This window comes from Canis lupus, chromosome 12, assembly GCF_011100685.1.
Source record: "Canis lupus familiaris isolate Mischka breed German Shepherd chromosome 12, alternate assembly UU_Cfam_GSD_1.0, whole genome shotgun sequence".
Taxonomy (NCBI): Eukaryota; Metazoa; Chordata; class Mammalia; order Carnivora; family Canidae; genus Canis; species Canis lupus.
In genome coordinates, this window is record NC_049233.1 from 53,354,143 (window position 1) to 53,358,825 (window position 4,683).

Consider the following 4,683-nt stretch of genomic DNA (forward strand, 5'->3'; position numbering starts at 1 on the left):
GCATTTAAAGGGAAAAAAAGAAATCTAAATCCTACTCACTATCTTAACAACCAAAAAAAAAAAAAAAAAAAATCTGTAGGTAAAATTCTGTGTTCGTAGTTTCTGAAGCATGTTAAACTTATATGTACAAATAATAAAGAGTTTCACATATTTATTGCATTATTGAGAGATTAGCATCTGGCTTCAATGAAATACAAAACAAAGTAATAAACATGAGGAACCTTTTATGTTTTACTCAGATTTTTAAACAATCTACTACTATATCTGGAGAGGCATGAATGAGAAGTATTTCATGAAACATATTTTATGAAAAACATTTTTCTAATATACACATTGGAAGGGGCTGATAATTATAATTGTAATGTAATTGAAATGGATAAATATAACCATAATATTCTTTTCTCTGAATAAATTATACAGCTGAGTGTTTCATTACAGTCGTGCTTTGCTTAATGGAGCAGAATATAGAACCAGTAGTTCTGGTCTCTTCTTGACTAAGCTGCTATGGTTTCTGTGGAATGATAGGCTCTTAAGAGAATAGCCTTGCCTTAATAGAATTGGGATATTCCACACTGAAAAAAAAAATCAGAAAATAGTGTTAACATTTTTTTAAATTTAAAAAACATGGCAGAAATAAATGTGTTATATAAACTGCAGTATTAATTCTAAAATGTAAAGATTAAGACATGTGGAATAAGTACAATATATATATAATTTGTAAAGCTACATTTCTTTCATCACACAATTCTAAGATATGATAGAGGACAGGTTGCTGAGGTCCCAGTTCATTGCAATAGCTGTCCTGTCCAGGCTTCCCTATCTCTCTCTGCTTCACCTAATCAATGTGTCTGTAAAGACCCATGAGGGGAAATAGGCACAGAACCTCATTTATTTGTGGCTGTCTCTGAAACAAAATGCAAACCTTCTGTGAATGAGCCAATTTTGAATAATTTGTTTTATGATATTTTATTTTAACCTTAAACCAAGACACTTAAAAATCATACCCATTTTTTGTCATGCATTTTTGAAATTTATTATATACCTTCCTGCATGTATAAAGAGAGCACATTGAAGACCATTTAAACTGTCATTGATAATTTAGTCAGAATTTAAATTATTGTCTTGTGATCTAATACAGCAAAGCCCCCAGGGCATACTGAGTTATATAAGGCTGTTTGCCATTATGCTAAATGACCTTACACTGTGCTGTATTTGTAGTTCTTATGTGATGGTTTTGTGGATATTTTTCTCTGATGCCTGGCTGTATGCTGGCATATTTTACTAGTCTCAATGAAACTGTTAGTCTCTATTTCCATTTAATTTAATTCAATTTAATTTTAAGTTACTTTACATTTTTTAAATCTTATTTTATTTTGCTTCTATTCTACTGGTGGTGATCTAGAAAAGGCTATTAGGGATTCATGTAAAACAAGATTCCACAGCTGTGAATGAGAATCTGAGTGTAATTAGAGCTTGAGCATTGTTTCATATATTATGTGATCTAAGTTATGATTCTTCAAAAGTTTTCTTATTCTCTACTCCATATACTTTGCATATCTACATGACATGTTTGGAAGGTTATTGAATAACAGTTAGATGAGTTGTTATGATACAGAGGACTAATCTCAAAGTATATTTATATATTGAAATATTAATAGAACCTTATGAAGTACTTTCAGTAAGTGCATAAAAGTGCAAATGGGTGTTTCAGGGTTTTGCATCCATTTAGAAGATAGTATATATCTACCAAAGATCCCTTATACCCTGTATTAAAAATAATAATTATCCTTGTGATACAAAACAATCTAAGGAGATCAAATATCTAAGACAATACCAAATGTAAAATATATGTCTCTTAAATTTTTTTATGGGAGGATGGCATTGACAACTGTTGAATACTGAAATCAGACGCATGCCCAATGATAAGAGTAATGCTAGCTTATAGGTATTGAGGGCTTACTGTGGATCAAGCACTGTTCTTTTTTTAAAATTAATTAATTAATTAATTATTTTATTTATTTATTTATTTATTTATTTATTTATTTATTTGAGAGAGGGAGAGAGAGAAGTGCAAGAGCACAAGTGGGGGAGAGGGCAGAAGGGCAGAGGAAGAAGTAGATTTCTGGTGAGCAGGGAGCCTGACCTGGGCTCAATCCCAGGACCCTGAGATCAGGACCTGAGCCAACCAGGTGCCCAGCAAGTACTGTTCTAAATACTTGTCATTTAGTAATTCTATCTTGCAACAAACCCTAGGATGTGGATATTATGTTTTTTAAAGATAAGGAAACCAAAGCATGAGTAAATAGCAAAACTTCCAATGATCCCACAAATAATAAATGGGGAGTCAGAATTTCAGCCCAGGTAGTCCAAAAACATACCCTCTTACCCACTATGTACCTTAGTAGGAGACATAATAAAACATTCATCCAGTAGAGCATTAACACCCATTCTATAGATAAAGTAAGTTATTATGACTATGTAGAAATAGAAAAACATGGAAAAGCATCAAAAAAGAAAAATCCACACACTTTGTGATTACATGTCTTTTAAAATATGGTTTGTAAGGTGATTACTAAAAAGCATACAGAAAATGACAAAATATTTTTTTTCTTTTTCCTTTTTTATGTATGCATATATATATATATGATTTTTTGCCTTTTTTTACAGTTGTGAGAATACAACATGAGAACTATCTTAAAAATTTTAAGTGTATAATATAGCAATGTTAACTATAGGCACAACCTTGTATAGCGGATCTCTAGAACTTAACCATCTTGCATAGATGAAATGTTATACACATTGAATAACAACTCCCCATTTTCCTTTGCCCTCAGATACCATTCTATTCTCTCCTATGTTTTTGACCATTTTAGATTTATTTTATATAAATGGAATCATGCAGTATTTGACCTTCTCTGACCAGCTTATGCTTTTTTAATTAGTATATATTTGTTTATAATAAAAGTATATATTTAGATATATTTAAAATATGTAGTAAATTTAAGAAGAAATTGACAAAATAGTTAATAAACAATAAATTATAAACACTAATGATATCAATAATGAATGATTGCGTTTTGGGCAATATGGTTAATTCATAGGAGACATACTAAGATGCTTGTGATATACATCAAGGAGGTCTATTCCCTGTTACCCCCTGCCCCCTGCCCCATCAGATTCAGAAGTCCAGTGGAAAATGACTTGGAGAAAATACAAGATACACACTAAAGGACTCTCTGAAAAGGATTTTCAAGTCTCTCCTTATCCCAAAAAAGGAAGAAACTGAGATCTGAATTAAGTTTTGAGATGTAATGTTAAAGAAAGTAGAGTGTCCTCAGTAACTCTGGGAGAGCTGCCTCATCCTGACTTGAACCTCAGTGGTGAGGAATATTTCTGGTTCCTAATGTTATACTTGTAGTTGACTTTATAACTATTCGGGTTTGTGATTCTACAAAAGAAAACTAGTCCCTCAGTTTGATAATTCAGTCATAGCTCAGAATCTTAGCTCTTTTTACTGAAACTGTGAGGTGTCTCTAGGTACCAAACATGAAAGCACAAAACCAGATACATTAGGAGAGAAAGGAAACTAACTATTTGAAAGTTTATTATAGCAAAGAATATTATACTGACTTTGAAATTCTCGTGTTTAGTTGCCTATATTCTGGTAGTTTTGAGGTAGCCCCAGATATTCTTCTTCTTGACCCACCTGGCCTATCTTTCTTAGGTAGCTAGGAAAGGGGCGCCAAACATGAAGTCTCTTAGGAATAGATGGCAAAGATCAACACTTATTTTTAATGACTCGTTTTTCTTAAATTCTTTGCCATGTAAAAGAAGAGCAATATGGGCTGCCATGTCCTGTTTGTTTATACACGAGGAATAAAGAGAAGCAGCAGAGAAAGTCAGATTAGAATGTGAGTATGCCCCTCATTAAGTATTGGCCTAACAGAAGACAAAGGAAATGTCATATGCCAAAATTACCTGTTAGCTATATGAAAAGGTGGTTCCAGAGGGAATAACCAACTTCTTTTCTGTTCTTCATGTTTTGGATCAAAGTCAGTGGCCTTGGTTACACATGTCCTCTTTGCCATCAAAGACAAAGGGCAAGCACATTCAAATGTGTTCATGCCATAGGGGAGCCATCTGAAATAAAATAAGATCTTGTTTGAGAATTACTTCTAGTTTCATGTATCTATCAAGGGACTTAGATGGGAAGTTAGGCTTCCTAAGAGGAAAATCTGTAGTACAGAGAAGTAACAGTAGCCTTGAAGCCTACTTTTCACTTTTTACAGAATTCTTAGGATACGTGAATGGCAGGTAGGAAGAGAAGTTTATTGGGTAGAAATAGGTCATGGTCCTGCTCTACAGTCTTCTCTTTTTTATTCCTGAAGATCCTGCTTACTAAGTAACCTCATAGGCAGTAATAACTAGTCAGAAACCTGTTAAAATAGTCTATATGAGAGAGAGGAGGAAAGATCACAGCACAGTGTACCTAGGTGCTTCACCTGAACTAATGAGGAGAAATAAAAACAAAACTTTAATTCAGTTTTCTTGCTTTGCCGAGTTTTCCTGCAGCCATCTTTTTAATGTTACCTTAAGCAATTTATTTTGTTTAATTGTCTAGTTCTATTACAAAATGGGATGACTTTGCTTAAAATTGCACTTAAATATTACCTTCAGAAGTGT

The 4,683-nt window shown here is 33.0% G+C and overlaps 1 long non-coding RNA gene across 1 annotated transcript; it reads right to left on the minus strand.

Annotated features, from left to right (window-relative positions):
* Positions 1-207: 207 nt before the first annotated feature.
* Positions 208-4,397, minus strand: LOC111098366. Its single transcript, XR_005368029.1, has 2 exons — positions 3,979-4,397; positions 208-572 (listed from the first exon to the last, which is right to left on the minus strand). It is a non-coding gene; the product is annotated as an uncharacterized LOC111098366 (long non-coding RNA).
* Between the last annotated feature and the right edge of the window lie 286 nt (positions 4,398-4,683).